The sequence below is a fragment of the Stegostoma tigrinum genome, chromosome 21 (genome assembly GCF_030684315.1).
Source record: "Stegostoma tigrinum isolate sSteTig4 chromosome 21, sSteTig4.hap1, whole genome shotgun sequence".
NCBI lineage: Eukaryota > Metazoa > Chordata > Chondrichthyes > Orectolobiformes > Stegostomatidae > Stegostoma > Stegostoma tigrinum.
In genome coordinates, this window is record NC_081374.1 from 36,648,326 (window position 1) to 36,666,950 (window position 18,625).

General features: G+C 40.8%; 1 protein-coding gene across 11 annotated transcripts in view; it reads right to left on the reverse strand.

Moving 5' to 3' along the window:
• LOC125463012 (tetraspanin-18-like) overlaps nucleotides 1-18,625 on the reverse strand; it is a 128,065-nt gene that overhangs the window by 96,823 nt on the left and 12,617 nt on the right. For 3 of the 11 annotated variants that reach the window (XM_059653449.1, XM_048553617.2, XM_059653445.1), the window contains exon 1: nucleotides 2,902-2,988. The exons of 3 other annotated variants lie outside the window; for them this stretch is intronic. The gene's annotated coding sequence lies outside the window, so the exon portion shown is untranslated. Of the gene's footprint in view, nucleotides 1-2,901; nucleotides 3,009-18,625 lie in introns of those variants that run through there. 5 more of the 11 variants (XM_048553616.2, XM_059653444.1, XM_048553622.2 and 2 more) reach the window with 4 other exon arrangements.

The window sequence follows — 18,625 nt, forward strand, 5'->3', positions numbered from 1 at the left end:
TCAAATTACGTGTGAGGGGTTTCAGGAAGAAGCATAAAAGCTGGTTCTAGAATTCAGAGAGTCTCACTGGACTTGAATTAGTTTTCATCGAGGAAAATACAGGCAAGATTTGAAAGGTGCAAATGAAATGAATGCTTGAATTTGTGCATACGATTATAATTTCAAACCAGCAAGAGCTGAGTACAAAATTAATGAAACTACAAGCAAAGTAAAAAATTTGAAGACATTTCAAAAACTTGTAGATATATTTAATGCTAATTCATTTCATTCCTTTACAAAGGGAGATGAGAAAATATTTGATTAAGAACAGAATGAAAAGTTATAATAAGCATGAACAAAGACTAAATAAATGCTCTTAGGAATGCATTGATTCCCATGATGGAAAATTCGACTGTGAATACAGCTGGCCAGGATTGAACTATCTAACCTGCACGGTTAGATAGATGTCCTAAAGTTTTGCTAGATTTCTTCAGGGAATGGCAGAGAATGTTCACACAGTTACGTGTTTTGGAAAGTTTTTCCTCAGGAGATTAATTATATAGGCCATGAAATTCTGCTCCAGGTCAGGGTGAGGAGTGGCTGCAGCCTGTAATGTAATTACCATGGTAATGCTTTAGGCTGTTGCAAACTTATATATTTGTCAGCATTTACCTTAATTAAGAATAATAGGCAACACTTTAAAACCACATCAAAGAAGGCAACAGGGGGGAAAATAGGAGAGGGGTGTCATGGGTGGCTCATTTCCAAGTGTCAGCTTCCAGTTTTTGTCTCATGAACATTACATCCACCACTGGATTGAGTTCTTAGAGTGGAGGGGTGGGGGGCTGTGCCTTCATACCCTTGGTGAGTTTGTCCCATTGCCCCCAGCAGTGAGACAAAGTATCCATGTTTTCTTACTGACTGAATATTCTATTGGACATTGATTTTGCCAGGCCCTGATTGGCACCAGCTGTTGCTGCCTTTATTTTCACTTTTAAGAATTGTTTTTCTGAAAAAATTGTCAGATACATTTCCGTAGCACATCCTGGAAATTCTTCACTCAGTGATCAAAGCCAGCCTTTTCCCAATCATTGCTAGCTAAAATAAGGCTTCAAAAGCATTAAGCTTACTGGTGCTGCCAGATTCTAATTTCTTGCCCAGGGAACGATGTTCAGTGGCTGGGAAGATTCCATCCAATGGGATTAATGACAGTTCGCAATGGCTCTATTGCAACTAATAGAAAGTCATAGAGTCACAGAGCTGTACAGCACAAAAACACACCTTCAGTCCAACTTGTCCACGCCAACCAGATATTCCAAATTAACCTAATCCCATTTGCCAGCGTTTGGCTCATAGCCCTCTAAATCGTCCCTATTCATATGCCCATCCAGATGCCTTTTAAATGTTGTAACTGTACCAGCCTCCACCACTTCCTCTGGCAGCTCATTCTATATGTGCACCACCCTCAGCGTGAATATATTGCTCCTTAGGTCACTTTTAAACCTCTCACTTTAAACATATTCCCTCTTGTTCTGGGCTCCCCTACTCCTGGGAAAAGACCTTGACTATTCACCCTATTCATGTCCCTCGTGATTTTATGAACTTCTATAAGGTCACCCCTCCTCCTCCAATCCTCCAAGGAAAGTAGTATATTCAGCATTTCTTTATATCTCAAACCCTCTGACACTGGCAACATCCTTGTAAATCTTTTCTGAACCCTTTCAAGTTTCACAATGTCTTTCCTATAGCCGGGAGACCAGAATTGAATGCAATATTCCAAATGCACTGTCAATCATCAAGCTGACTGAGAAATATTGGGTATATTTCTGCTTTCCAGTGGTGGTGAAAATAGGTACAGGTCACTCATACACTCTAAAGCGTCTTTTTACTGTCAAAATAAGATGGGAATCGAACCATTCCTGCTGAAATTAAAATGTAGTGGAAAAGAAGCCGAGAATTTACCAGTATCTGGTGACAGCTCAGTCTGTTTCAAAATGAAATTTTAAAATGTAATTTTTCATATCTTAACCCAGCATGTTCCGAAAAAACAAAGTCAGCAAATGCTATGATCCAGTTGGTAACCTAATAAACAGCCATTATGTGGTTAATCTCACAAGCAAAGATTTCTCCACTATCTCACATGTTTCTTCAATGGCCAGAGTGATCACAGTACTTCAAAAAAATAGCCAGGCACTAATAACCTCAGAACAGCATATTAAAGTTATCAAAAATGACAGTCCCACCTCTCTGGCTTTCTGCTGGTCTCTATCAGCAAGTTTACGCAAAAGAGAGCAGTTAAATTTTGATTTTATAAATTTATGTCCATTTATTGGACAGTTTTAGTAGACCATTGAAAAATCTTTTATTAGTCTTCACAGTGAAACGTAAATATCAGCATGATTTGAATTACTTCTCCTACCAATCTGATCCTTAAAATAGGTCAGCATAACCAGCAACGCAAAGAGTAATGCTGAAGGAAATGTAATCCAAAGAGAGCCTGGCATTTCAATAGCACCTTTCATGGCCACAGGTCATCTCAGAATGCGTAGCAACCATTGAAGTAGTCACAATTATAGCGTCATAGTTGAAGTTTGAGACCGCACAATGGTGGAATTCATTTTTCTTCATTTTATTTATTTTCCCAAAAAAAAGCCACATTCTATCCTTGCACTCTATCACGTTGGAATTGATCAAAGCTGGTAAACACGACTTGAGCCACACAGGCGTATGCAGTTCCAATACTGGCTATGAAAAGCCAAAGAACGTACAGTATTTCACTTCAGCACAGTTCCCCACTGCAATAGCTAGATTAATCTTTCCTGATTAATCTCAGAGCTGTCCTGTTCGTCATCAAGCAGCCACTTTAGAATAGTTCATTAGCATAATCACTGAGGAGAGAGTGCTTAAAATGGTTTCACTAACCTGGTAACTCTCTAACTGAAGGAGGTGAACATCACACACATTTTCAGAGAGATGTAGAAAAGCAGTTGCTGCTCCTGTGTACACAGTGTATTGCATGTAAGGGAAATCTTGGCCAGCTTTGCGGGTTTTAGGCACTCACTTCGAAGCATGTTTAATGATATTTTCCTGTCTACTCTGTTTACTTTGGCAAAATATACACTAGTTCTGTAAGAAAGATCTTTGAAGCAGCCTGTGTAATATCATATTTATGGCACTGCAGCCGACCAGTATTCAGGACTCTGTACATTTTGCAGCAAAGTTAGAATTTTTCAACCATATTGAAAATAGTCAGGAGGAGGTTTCACGTACTTTAAAGTGGTTGAGAACTTAACTTTGATCAAAATTGCCAGTCACTTACACCCAATTAATAAGGACAAATTGCTGAACTCTACTTATTCCATTGGGTTAGTCCCAGAGCTAAATGCTGTTCTTAAATGTGGATTTAAGGGATATGGGGACAGGCAGAAAAGTGGAGATGAGGTTGAAAATTGATCTTATTGAAAGGCAGAGCAGCTCAAGTAACACATGGTGAACTCCTGTCCAAATTTCTTATGTTCTTAAATTCCCCTGTGTCATTTGGGGACATTCGAGCAATTGTTACAATGAAGAAATAATTCTGCTTGTTGAGTCCTGCGCTTACCATATCAACAGGAATGAATTTCTAAACTTAAAATTGGGACCAAGAGTTAGAGAAGTATTTTTCAAATGTAATTTTCTGAACATACAATGTATTTAATTTCTGACCACCCATGTCTTATGTCTTAAAAGCCAAAGCTATCATCAAAGTTTGAATTGCTTTGGATGTAATGTTGTTCATACTCTTCAATGTGATATATTCTTCTGAACTTTACTGTTAACTGAACAGTAAAACTAATACCACTGAGATCAATTTAGACATCATCTGTTTGAAAGTTCAACAAAAACAAAATGTGCAGCTTAATCTAAGGAGTAACATTTCCCGAACAGAATTTGGCACTTTCTGTTTTAATATTTTTCCATCAAACATGGAGGCATTAGTATCTCATTGGGGTGTAATCATTCTGCAGAATGTAGCATCTTGTTACATCTGTATGTGTATGGCGGGACTGAGAGGGTTGGAGGAATAGGGGATAGTGTGTGATGCTTGTTATGTTTGAGATGGGAGAATGGTTATGTGCAGTGTGTGTGTGTGTGTGTGTGTGTGTGTGTGTGTGTGTGTGTGTGTGTGTGTGTGTGTGTGTGTGTGTTGCATGTTTGTGTGTGTGTTGTGTGTGATGTTTCTGTATGTGGCATGTATGTGTGTGTGTGTGTGTGTGTGTGTGTGTGTGTCTGTGTCTGTGTCTGCATGTGTCTGTGTGTGTGTGTGTGTGTGTGTGTGTGTGTGTGTGTTGGCAGACTACACTACTGTGGGAAACATTGTCACTGACCTTCATCCTGTCTTTGTCCAACATTTAAAAAAGCATGTATTTTAAATAAGAGTTATCAACTGCCAATCCCTAAGCTATGCGATTTTAAATTATTCATAACAACTCATCCTCTGCGCAGACTGTTATTAGTTAACCCAGTAAAGATCAACAATTGAACCTGGAATCTTCCTGATCTGGTTTCATTACTCACCAAATTACTGTTCAAATGGTACGTACTGTCACTTTACAAAGAAACTAGTGGATTTTCCATTAGACTTACAGGTTTGTGAAATGTGAGGTGAGGAGAAAGAATGGAAGTAATATGTTTTTGATTGACACTGAAGTAAATTGATTTGATATGTCACACACCAGGCACATATCATGTACCATATACTCAAAACACAAACAATAACTCCTTATATTTATGTGGACATTTAACATAGTAAAGTAAACTGAGCCATTTCCCAGCAGGATTGTGGTGTTGTTACTGTTCATGCCACACACACTTTTACGCTCATGTTCTGGTCCAGCATGGTAAATGGAGACGATTGAGGTCTACCTATCACACAGCTGATGAGGACTCTCACTCCATCACCCCTTATTGTCTACTAATACCATGTTTAGAAAGATTTGCATTTGGCATTCATCTCATACATTCTGAATGTACTTTCCTTGACTATCAAGTGGGACTCAAATCGGGCCCTTCTGGTTTGTAGGCAGGAACAATCCCACACAGCATCACAAGATTTCAATGCATTAGGCATTGATAGGAGCATCAAATGAGATCACAAAATAACACAAAAGTTATGGCCTGGGCCTCACTGTCTGAGAAGCTGTTGGATATATTTTTTTTAGTAAATTACAAAAGAGAATTGGTCAAATACTTGAGGTGAAAATTGTTGTAAGCCTATAGGGAAAGAACAGAGCAGTGGCACATATTGAATCAATCTTTCAAAGAAGCAGCACAGGCGCAATGAAACAAAAGGCCTCCTTCTGTGCCTTGTTATTCTATAATTCTTGCTAACATCCTGGACTAATAAGTGATGACATCCACAGCATGCAATGCATCTCCAACAAGAAAGTGGCGAACCACCCCCTCATAACATTAATCAATATTACCTTTGATGAATTCTTCACCATTCCTAAAACTTCCTTGGCTGGAAATGAGGGTCAACGTGAGCAGAAATGTACCTAGATAAGCCAGGAAAATGCTGAGGCTATAAGAACAAGTCAGAAATTAAATATTCTGTGGTTACATCCTGACTCACCAATGCTTGTCCACCATCTCCAAGAGACATGTCCCAAGTGAGTCAGAACAGTCTCAACTTGTCTGGAAGACTGCAGCTCCAAAACTCTCAAAATATTTGACATCATGTAGGAAAAAGCCATCTCTTGACTAATACCCCATCTTCAAGATTAACTACTGGTGCAATGTGATTCCAGTGAGTACCACCTACAAGGTGTACTGAAGAAAATTACTAAGGCACCTGCAACATCAGTTTCCAAATCCTAATTTCTGCCACCCAGAAGAATAGCAACAGGATGGTACCGTCCCTTCAACATCACTGTGTTTTAAATCAGGAATTTCCCATGGAACAAGCAACATCAAAGGGCATTATACCACACCTGACTGCAGTGATTCAAGAAAATTGCCCACCACCACCTTTCTCAAGGACAATTAGGAATGGGCAATAAATCCTGAACTCGCCAGTTACAGCCACACCCCATAAATGAAAATATACAAAAAGCTCTACAAGATGCAAATACAACACTGGCATATTGTATGCACACACAAAAGAAGACAATTTGCACACAAACACAAGAGAAACACACAGCCGCATTCTTCATATCCATATTTTTCATTAGCATCTCTGATCTTTCTCCTGTACCAGTTCCTGTGTGGAGACAGTCAAGAGTTAACTCGTACCCAGCAATAATCTGTTTCATTGGTCTATAGGGACCATGCCCAGCCATTATTCCTAATCCTAGTGTGGCATTTTGCCGGCCACTCGGGGACTAACTTGCAGGTAGAAAGGCTGTTCAATTGGATACCATGGCAACAGAATGGCATCCATCACCTACCAACTTCCTCTTATAATTTACCAATAGCAACTGAGTCACTGGGGAGCTGACACAACCTTGGATCAGTTGAGGCCAATGAATGGCTACAAAAAGCATCTTCCCACTGCCACTGGCATTTTACTGAGGGAGGGTGGTTTATCCTGTACTCAATGGGGGCAGCGTCCAAAGCTAGAACCTTTTTCCTAATGCTCGTACTACCTCACAAACCTAACACCAACCTCCCTGAGGCCTGCTGGACTGATCCTGACGATACTAAAAACTTAACTGGCTGTCCGGCAACATGGTTTCTGTCCGCTGGGATTGCCCATGGCCCCCAGCAGTGGTCACCACTCCCAGCAACTCTCTCAGGTAGGTTTCTCTCAAATGAGGATGGAGTTCCCACGTGAGCCAATTAACAATCCAATGCAAGTTGTATCACTGTGAGTGACCTGACCAAGTAGAGATGGGTTTGCCCCAAATTTTCAGCCTATGGCTTGGGGGGGAGGTGTGATGGCACCATCTCGGTGCAAATTCAGAACCAAATAGAACACCATGGCTTTTCACTAACTGCAGGTGCAAGATTAATTCTTTGGAACCCCAGGTTATTTCTTTAAACCTAGCAATATAAGAGGTCACAGAGATGCCTGAAGTTCAGAAACGGACACTGCACCTCTGTTTTTCAGTCTATGCCAGTGTTTAAGCTCCACATCTGTTTGGATATGATGGACGTGATAGAAGGAAGTCAGAATACAAAGAGATAACAGATTCATAGACCACTTTATCTGAGCAAGGTTCTGCTGTTGTGATGATTTGAATTCCAGCGATTTTATCCCATGACTTCCTCAAAACCGATGGCTTTGAAACTCTGTGAAGGGTGCAGCCATTAGTTGTTTTTGTAAAATTAAATTTCTTCCTAATATTTTTGCGGTTGCAATAAAAACAAATACACAGAAGTTGTATTGAAGTAAAAACTCTTTCCAGCTCCATGCCATCTCAGCAGTTTGTAAAATCCTGAAAGCATTTCAAAGTTTTTAACTGCTAGATGTGAGAAGCACCACCAAAATGTGCCTTTGGTTTTCACCATTATGTTATTAGAATGAGCGCGAAGAAGGGAACATCAATACCCAGAGAAAGGAAGGCCATATCCCACCACAACAGTCTGAGAATTTAATTTCAAAGAAAATAACATCTCTAAATAAAAAGATTGCGTCAGTAATAGTGTCATAATGCCACAAAGCCCAACTGGCTCACCAATATCTTCATGGAAAGAGATCTGTTGTCCATCCAAGGTCTGGTTGTTACGCTCCACAAGCTCATATAAACCAATTTCACTCGTAACCACCTTGTGAAGAGCCTACCAAGGCATTCAGTTGTGTCAGACCATAGCGCAGGGGTTATAGAAAGGAAGGAACTTAGAACAATCATCATCGCTAGGGAAATAGTACTAAACAAGCTATTGGGATTGAGAGAAAACAAGCCCCTATGGCCTGATAGCTTATATGCTAACATCTGAAAGGAAGTGGCAGCATGGAAGGCTGGTCCAAAAGATAAGAACCCATGGGATCTCAGCCACATTGGCAAATTGAATCCAAAATAATAGTGTGGAGCTGGATGAACACAGCAGGCCAAGCAGCATCTCAGGAGCACAAAAGCTGACGTTTCGGGCCTAGACCCTTCATCAAAACTGGCTTTCAAATATGAGGCAAAATGTGACGGTGAAGGGATGTTTTTGTGATTGTAAACCCCGTGACCAGCGGTGTACTGCAGGGATTGGTGCTGGACCCTTGGTGCTTGTTATGTACATTAATGATTCAGATGTTAACATGGAAAGTAGAATTAGTATGATTAGTAGTGGTGTTGATAGTGAGGAGGATGGTCTCCAGCTGCAGTCTGATCTTGATTAGTTGGTAAACTGGGCAGAGAAATGACGGTTGGTATTTAATCCTGACCAGTGCAAGGTGAAGTGTTTTAGGATGACCAATAATAGAAGGGCATACACAATGAATGGTAGAACCCAAAAGAGCACTGAGGAACAAAGGGGTACCGGCGTATAAGACCACTGATCCCTGATGGTGTAAGCACAGATAGACAGGATGGTGAAGAACGTATACGGGATCTCCTTTCATATCCGTCACTCTCTGGGCTCCATCTCCTCCTATCCATTCACCTCTCCTTTCCCCCGTCTCCTCTAATCATGTGTTCAGCTTAAATACCAGTTCTTCCCAGCTGCTATCCATTCCAAAGGAGAGTCAGTGGTCTTGAAACATTAAATCTGCTTTCTGTCAATAGATGCTGCCAGACTTGCTGGGTTTTGCCGGAAAATTCTGTTTTTAAAACAATGAGGATGAAGGTGCTGGGGATTACAGTGGTAGAGTGGTAAGGGAGCACAGTTGATTCTGGAGACTAGGAAACAATGGGAAATATAACATTCAAAGACATAAAGATGCATTTTAGCAGCAGTAGGGGAATTATAGATTGGCAGAGTGAGTAAGGCAGGGCAAGTGAAAGCAAGCAATCCATTACTGGGTGGGATATGGAGCTTGAAGCACAAATTTGGAACAAAAATAATGTTGATGTCGAGTATGGAAATTGATGGCTTTGATATTCTCAATAGTAAATTGTGCATAATATATCAAATTCTGGCATATTTTAGTCTTAATGTCATAATGGATCATCAGGTCAAAGTACAGAGGTTGAGTTGGGTATTGCATAAATGTATGAGTGTTGATCACATGCATTTGAATACTGTTACAGGAAATTAAATATACAGGATTTATAAGAAGAGGATTAAAAATGAATCTTTGGAGAATTTGAGACGAGGCTGTGCACTATATGGAGGAGAGCCAGTCATTAGTCATCTCTCTAAAATTTCAACTGGAAGGTGGAAATTGATGAAATTGGTGAGGTGATTGTTGATGTTGATGTGGCATTAGACAAAAAAAGAGACTATTTTTGACTGCTTTGCCTCTTACTTTCGAATTTTGCAATGTTCTCAGTAAGGGGCAATAGCAGGGTCAATTGCTCTGTAAAAGATTATGCTTTGTTTTCTATGTTTGCATCATTGTCTGCCATCTTTTCTTTCAATTTTTGTGCTGATCTCATGAGGTCTGCCATATTTCAGGGGTAAAATGAGATTTAATCAGCTACACTAACTTTTTTGACAAGAGTTTCACTTGATGAGGCAGAAGCAACTCCTTCACCATACCTCTGGCCAGAGCTAGAAATCCCTCCCTCCGTCTTTTTTTGCCAATTCAACAAAATTGGTTGCTTTGGTGTGCACATTAGGACCCTGAAAAATCACTCACAGCCCCAGGCCAAACCTTTATCCAACAGGCATTGGATCCAGTTAATTCTCTAATGTTATCAGGGTCTTCAATGATCCCAATTGATGTAAGGATGTTAGATTCTTTCCAGCAATCATAGACAGCGTTGAAAGGCATGTCTCTATGGAGTAGACTTTTGTGTCTGAAACCTCTTCTGGTATGGTTGTAATGACTCGTTGCCCCATTATCTGGATGTGAGAGGTCAGTTTATGGGGGCAAAAACACAAGTTCAATGTCTAGATGCTAATCTGCAAGTGAGGGTGTTTGTCTAGTTGTATTTTTATGGATAAATAGGCTCTAAAATGACCATTCTTTTTCTCTTGATATTATACAGAAGGGAATTCCCAGACCAGCTGAACAGCACTGCAGCTGTATCCAAGGCACTGCATTCTGCCTTCCAATAAAACTGGTGCATGAGGTTTATACTTTTCCTTTCATTTTGGAGGACAGTCTGACCTATAAACCAGCAATGGGCCACATTGGTGCTCAGTGATGATGATAGCTTGTCCTTTGTTGTTTTAAAGATTGTCCTTTCTTCCTTTGATGCATAAGTCATAGGGCCCTAGAGTCATTGGGGTCTACAGCACGGAAACAGGCCCTTCAGCTCAACTTGCCCATGCTGCCCAATTTTCACAAGTAACCTAGTCCTATTTGCCTGCATTTGGTTCATAGCACTCCACAACTATTCCATCCATGTACCTGTTTAAATGTTTCTTAAATGAAAAAAAAGTACTACTACCTCCAGCAGCCAGACACTCACCACCTCCTGTGTGGGAAAAAAATATCACCCCCTGGACCTTTTTGTATCTCTCCCTTCTCACCTTAAACCTATGCCCTCGAGTTTCAGAGATAGTAGGAACTGCAGATGCTGGACAATCTGAGATAACAAGGTGTAGAGCTGGATGAACACAGCAGGCCAAGAAGTTTCAGAGGTGCAGGAAAGCTGACGTTTCAGGCCTAGGCCTAGTTTTATATTGCCTTACTATGGGGAAAAGCTGTTGGCTATCTAGCTTATCAATGCCTCTCATGATTTTATAGATCAGCCTGGCCAACCTTTCCTTATAACTCAAGTCTTCCAGTCAAGGTAGCATCCTAGTAAATCTTTACTGCACTCTTTCTAGTTAATAATATCTTTCTATAGCAGGACAAATTTGATGGCTTCTTCAGAATTCACTAGTTTTGTCTGTGTTAAAGGCTTTCTCTGGCTGGCTTCCTGTGTTAGTGACCTATTCAGCTCTTTCAGGAACTGTTCAGTTGTTGCCTGATTTGTGGATGCTGCAGCTCACTGCCCCCCCCCCCTCACTAATTTCATATTATGCAAAGCAAACACTTCTGAAACTGATCAAACCATTGCATTGTGATTTAAATGCTCTGGACTTCTTCTGCACCTCTTTCACCATCGTTATTATAACCACCACCAGCAGCTCCAGCCCCTACTTCTTTTTGTGTCATTCAAGTGCCTGATTTCTAATTATTGGACCATTTTTTGGCATCTGTTTTTAGCATTGCTCACAAGTCCTCTTGGCAAGTTACTTCTCCATTTCATCCAAGTGTGAATCTCTCCTACATATAGTGTTAACCAAGTAGTGCGACTACTAGAGATGCAAACACCGCCTCTTATTTTAACTTTAGAATAGCTAATACACCTAATTGTTTTGAAGACAGGTCACTGGATTCAAAATGTTAACTCTGATTTCTCTCCACAGATGCTGCCAGCCCAGCTGAGCTTTTCCAGCAATTTCTGTTTTTGATTTCATAGAGTAGTGTGGAAACAGCCCAACAAGTCCACACCGATCCACAGAGCATCCCACCCAGACCATCCCCCTGATCTGCACATCCCTGAACACTATGGGAAATTTATCATGGCCAATCCACCTAGCCTGCACATTTATGGACTGTGAGAGGAAACCAAAGCACCCAGAAGAAACCCACGCAAACGCGGGTAGAACGTGTAATCTCCACGCAGACAGTGGCCCGAGGGCAGAATTGAACCCAGGTTCCTGGCTCTGTAAGGCAGCAGTGCTAACCACTGAGCCACTGTGCCAGCCCAATTGACCCACCTTTTTGGTGCTGATGCTATGATTTCCTGCAGTTCTTTTGTTATTTTCTAGATCATTTATTGTTTGCTTCTATTCAAATGGGACTTCCAGCAGCAAGAGAAAATAAAGCGGGGGGATCACTGAGCAGAGGGGCTGTGATCTCCAACAGTGGTTGGTAATGGTGAGAGGGGGCAGATGGAGAAGTAGAATAGACCTTCTGCCAAGGAAAGTGTGTCCTTGGCAGAGGGAGAGTTCACAGGAAGAGTGAGCAGACAGACAAAAAATTCCTTAACGCAATGTAAACCATAGCCTTCATTCCATATAAATACTGTCAATATTTCCTTCTTTAACCCTAATGTCCCTTCATGTTTGTAATGATGCCTATGGAATAAAGAATCCCTGTTTCATGATCATTCAGCCTTCCATGTGTTCAAATCCCATGTTACATTGTTTTGTGTGGTTAGTAGGATTCCACAACACAGATGTCAAGTCATGTTGATGAGATTGAAAGATCCCTGGCTGAGTTGGTGTGAAAACTGGCAATGTCCATCAGGGAGGCCAAATCTGCACTGGGATCTTCAGAGGCTCAGATATTGCCAGAGGAACTGGGTCTTTAGGCAAAACCCAGGCAGGTGCTCCCCATGTGCATTCCCTTGATATTAAGGAGGGAGGAAGCAGCACTCCTGGTCATATATTCAACTTGCCAATGAGTAGCAAGCTGGACAGTTTCAGGAGAAGACAGAAAGGCTCAATGATCCAGCAATTGAAGATTAGGATTAAGGATGTGCAGCTGGTTATGGTATCCAGGGGCCTCTACACAAATGTGCAGGCAGTATTTATAATGGAACATCGATATGGAAAAGCCCATCTGAGGTATTAAATGACTCCTGTGCATCTGTCTGCACCAATGAAGAAGGTTATACTTGAACCATGTGAAAAAGGAGGTAATTCAGTAACTAGGCATTTTAAGTTGATGCAGAGAAGGTATCTAATAGGTTGTCTGTAATTAAAATGGGCAAGGCATCATTATTGGACGAAATGAAGCAAGGAAATTGACCGGTGAAACTAGAGCTTGCAGAGGCACTGGTCATAATTGTTCAGTCTTCCTCAGACTTATTTTGGTGGCAGAGGACAAGAGGAATGTAAATGTTACACCCATGTTCAAAAAAGGTGTAAACATAAATCCAGCAACTAGAGGCCAGTTGTTTAACTTCAGTGATGGGGAAACATCTAGAAACAATATTCCAAGGCAAAAGAAGGTCAGCATGGATTTATCAAGGGAAACTCACGTTTAGCCAAGTTGCTGCAGTTCTTTGATGAGTTAACAGAGAAAGTTGATGGGGATAATGTAGTTGATGTAGTGTACATGGATTTCCAAAGGTGTCTGATACAGTGTTGCTCAATAGTCTTATAAGCAAATTATAACTTAGGGAATAAAAGAGTCAGTAGCAACATGAATTGTCTGATTGACAGGAAAGAGTTTAGGCTAATGGATATTTTTCGGGCAAGAAAAGGTTTTGTAGTGGAGCTCCCCAGGGGTTAGTGTAAGGATCATTGTTATTCCTAATATAGACCTTAGTGTATAGGGCACAATTGAAAAATTTTCAGACGATATAAAACTTGGAAGCATTGCAAACTGTCAGATGGGCATTGCAGAACTTAAAAAAGAAGTTCTACCAGAAGTGGACAGGTAACAGATAAAGATGGATGTGGAGAAATGTAAGGTGATTCATTTTGTTTGGATGCACATAAAGAGATAATACAAACCAAAGGAAAAATGTCCAAAGAAGGTTGAAGAGATAAGGGTCCTGAGTGTATATGTGCATAAGTCTTTGAAGGTAGCAGGACATGATAAAAGCATGGCTTATAAAGTATACAGCATTCTAGACTTTATTAATAGGAGCATAGAGTACAAGAGGTTGAGTTGAATTTTGTAAAAGTTTGTCTTCAGTTGGAATGTGGCATCCAGTTCTGCACGCCACCCTTTAGGAAGGATGTGAAGTCATTAGACAGAGTGCAGAAGCAGTTTCAGTGATGAGGAACTTCAGCTATGAAAATAAATTGGAGAAGTTAAAAAGTTAGAAGTACTCCTTTGAAGAAAGAAGCTGAGAGGAGACTTGATTGAGATATTCAAACCCATAGGAGATCAAAATAGAGCAGATCGGGACAAATTCTCCCCCATCATCAGAGGATTGAGAATTAGACAGCGCAGATATAAAGCAGTGGATAAATGTAGTAAAAACAACATGCGATAAAACTTTTACACACAATGGGTGGTTATGGTCAGGAATGGGCTACTTAAGAGTGTGGTGGAGACATGTTCAAAGGGGAATAAGATCTTAAAGGAGAAGTGCCAGAAACAGATATTGTTGTCACCTATATTTAATACTTCAGAACAAGGATTGCGTGACAAGAAAGAACAAAGTGCTTTGCTCACAACGCAGAGGTTATCACTGGTGTTTTTGACAATGGTGCTGTCATTGCTGTCGCCAGGGTAAAGAATTAAGTAGTGTCAACGATTTGTAGAAAAGCTGCAAACAAACCTGACAGCCAATGATATTTCTCAGGAACTTGAAATTAAATCAGAATTTAGGGATTAGAAAGTAGCTGGAAGAGAGAGATAGGCCGAGTTTGGCTTTTTTAAAGGAAGATGTGGCAAGGGTGGTTTTTCCAGAACAGAGAAATCCATTAGGGAACACTGGTCTGGAGAAAGGAAACTGAGCAATCACCAGTTAGAATAGAATCCCTACAGTGTGTAAACAGGCCCTTCAGCACCCCAATCCACACTGACCCTCAGAGCATCCTCCTCAGACCCATCCCCCTATTTCACACATCCCTGAACTCTATGGGCAAATTAGCATGGACAATCCACCTAGTCTGCACATCTTTGGACAGTGGGAGGAAATCGGAGCACCCAGAAGAAACCCACGTTAACACGGGTAGAACATGTAATCTCCACACAGACAGTGGCCCGAGGGTGGAATTGAGTCCAAGTCCCTGGCGCTGTGAGGCAGCATTGCGAACCACTGAGCCACTGTGCCGCCCTCTTGTGCAAGACTGGCACAGCAATTGGCCCAAAGCACAGGGAGCTGGACCAAGATACCATTCAACCTGTCAATTTTTAAATTCTCTCCTGGGATGTGAGTGTTATTGGATAGCCCAGCGCTCCTAACTCATCACTAATTACCCGAGAGTAGGTTATGCCAAGCAACCTTGAACCACTACAGACTACATGAGGTGGGTGCACCCACAGTGCTGTTAGGAACTGAGTTTGGAAATTTTGAACCAGCAACAATGAAGGAGTAGTGATATGGTTTCAAATCAGAATGGGTTGTGGCTTGGAGGGAAAAATGCAGGAGGTGGAGGTCCCAGGCATCTGCTGCCCTTGTCTTTCTTGGTGTGGAAGTCACAGGCTTGGATTGTGTTGTTGAAACGGTTTTGATGACGGCGCATCAGTGGTAGAAGGACGAATGTTCAAGGTGGAAGTTGAAGTTCCAAACAAATAGAACAAAAACAAAGTTGCTGGAAAAGCTCAGCAGGTCTGGCAGCATCTGTGAAGAAAAAAAATCAGAGTTAATGTTTCAGGTCTGGGTTCTGAGGAAGGGTCACTGGACCTGAAACAGTTACTTTGATGTTTTTCTTCACAGATGCTGAGCTTCTCTAGCAACTTCTGTTTTTGTTCCTGATTTACAGCATCCGCAGTTCCTTTGGTTTCCAAACGAATGGTCTGCTTTGACCTCGACAAAAGTTTTCTTCAGTATTTTTGGAAATGCAGCTATTCAGGCAATGGGTATGCCATCACAATTCTGCTTTGAGCCTTGTTGCTGGGGAACAGGTTTTGGATAGGCAGGAAGTGAGCTCGGCTCAGATTCCAATCTGCTCATGTAGCCACATGACTGGTCCAGTTTGGTTTCTGGTCAATGCTAATCTCTGCATGTTGATAGTAAGAGATTCAGTGATGGTAATGTCATTGAACATTAAAGAAAGGTGGTTAGATTCTCTCTTACTGCAGATGGTCATTGTCTGTCACTTATATGGCATAAATGTTAGTTGCCACTTAACAAACTACCTTCGATGGTATCCAGGTCTTGTTGCATTTGGGTATAGACTGCTTCACTATCTGTGAAATTGCAAAGGGTGCTGAATATTGTGCAATCATCAGAGACCATCCTCACTTCTCACTGTATGACAAAGGGAGGGTAACAATGAAACAGTGAAGATGGTAGGGCCAAGGAGACTCCTCTGAACACTTCAGGCAGAGACATTCTGGGATCAAGTGATTGGCTTCCAACAACCACAAGCATCTTCCTTTGTGTCAGGTATGACTATAACCCGCAGAAAGTTTTCCCCTATGCATGTTAACTTTAGTTTTTTTGCAGCTCCTCAATGCCACATTTGATCAAATGCTGCCTACATGTCAAAGGCAGTCACTGTCACCTCACCTCAGTGGTTCAACTCTTTAGTTCATTATTGGATCAAGGCTGCAATGACATCAGGAGCCAAGTGACCCTGGAGAAACTCAAACTCAGTCAGCAGGTTATTGTTCAGTAGATGCAGCTTGGTAACATATCAATGACTTGTTCTAATATTTTATTTATGGTTGAAATCTGACTGATGGGGTAGTCATTGGTCAAGTTGAATTAGTCCTGCATTTTGTACACAGAATATACATGGATAATTTTGCACATTGTTGGGTAAATGCCAGTGTTGTAACTGCACTGGAACAACTGGGAAGTTCTCAAGCAGGAACAAAAACAAAGTTGCTGGAAAAGCTCAGCAGGTCTGGCAGCATCTGTGAAGGAGAAAACAGAGTTAATGTTTCAGGTCTGATGACCCTTGCTCAGAACTTCTCAAACAGTCTTTAGTATTATTTTTGGAGAAGCATCAGGGCCCAGTGCAGGCATACTGGATTACAGATTGTGGATGAATACAATTCCGCTAACAACATCTCATGGATACCCAGTTTTGAGTTGTTGGATCTGTATCACAAGTAGGTTACCTACTCAGAAATGAGGTGTATTTGAAGCCTTATACCAGCTTGAAACAGTTCCTGTAGTGCTGGGGAATGAAGGGGCAAAAAATAAACTGGTGGGAGGTGAAAATACAAATCTCTGTAAATCTTGACTATTCAAAAAAAATCTGACTTGCATTCCATGGTGTTTTTGTTTAACATTAGCTGATATTGATGTCTGGTGACAATTCCGGCTGGTTTGGACTGTTTCAGCTATCATGTTTGAAATATAGAAGAGGAGGGAGGCATTCTCAAGGGAAGAGTTCATAACTTTCACTCTTAAACATTCCAAACGCCCTGAAAAAAACTGCTACTATAAATTTCTTATCGCCTGCTTCTACTTCTGGTAGAATATATTGTCAACTTTGCAGGGCCATGCTTAGGCAATTACACAGCTATGAACTCAATGCACGAGTAATTCAAATTTTTCCCTCATCAATTGACTGCTATTCTTTGGCACTAATTTTTCTTCAGCTGTGAAACTGACTTTGTTCACACTGAAACTGATTTTAGTTTGGAACCATGTTGATTGTGTCATCTAAGCTCCAGTTGTTTTATGAGCCAGATTAGTAAGTTCCAGTTGGCTAGCTATACCATTATTCTTTGCAGACATTTTGATTTGAGTAAAACTTAATTTTATTAACAAGCAACAAAAACCAAGCAAAAAAAGAACTTTTTATTCATAACAGGCAAAAGTAAGCAACATACGTTCAAAATACGTCACGAAAGAATTTACACATGATCAATTCCATCATCAAGATAACCAAAAGCACAATACAGCCAGTTAATTACTTCTGAAAAGTAGCTCTGCAGGTAAATAAGGACAGGAGTTGACCATTAGTCTGTTGACCTTCCCTTCAATTCATTGATGGCTTCTCTCTACAGATACAACATAGATCTCCAGAAAATTAATTCTCAAAAAGCAGAGCCCACTTCCATTATCCATTCTGCCTCCCATTTTCATCGAACAACTAACTCAATTCACAAAGTTACCTGCAAACATGTGCTTTCACTTTTGCTGATAATCCCTTGTTTATTTTTTCAAAATTTCTCAAATACTTTCTGCAGGTTCATTTAGATGAGGTTCCGTGGTATTTCCCTATCAACGATATTATAAAAGAAAATTACTAGAACGGCCAGACTTGACCCATCCCTCACAAATTTCCAAGGATTTTGATGAACAAGCTCATAGTTGGCCTCATCTTATCTGGGAAACGTACTGGGAGCAGGCAGTTCAGATATTGTATGGGAAATCCACATTATACTAAATGTGCCTGTCAGTGGCTTTTTAATATGACCACACCATTTTCATTTTTACTTTCATGTTTCCCATTCAAATGATAGCAGACATGACTGAGAACCAAATAAAAACCAAAAGAACTGTGGATGCTGTAAATCAGGAACAAGAACAAAAGTTGCTGGAAAAGCTCAGCAGGTCTGGCAGCATCTGTAAAGGGAAAAAACAGAGTTAATGTTTCAGGTCCGGTGACCCTTCCTCAGAAAGTATCTCTCCTTAGAAAAGAGTAAGACTTAATAACGATGTTCAAAATATGAGGGGTCGAGAAAGATTAGATAAAGAAGATGTTACTGTTGGCAGAAGGATTTGAGAACTAGAGGACATGGCCACATGGATACAGTGTGAATGCTAAATTATAAATGGAAATTTATTTTCATTCAGCGAGTGGTTAGGATCTGGAATGTGAATGGGCATATGTTGGAGGTATGTTCAGTCGGGGCTTTGAAAGAAAATTGTATAAAATCAGAAAAGAAAAATATTTGCAGCTACAGGGACAAAGGCAGGAAAGTGAGTCTTGCTGAATTACTTCTGCACCCTCAACATAGACACAATGAGCCATATGATTTTGT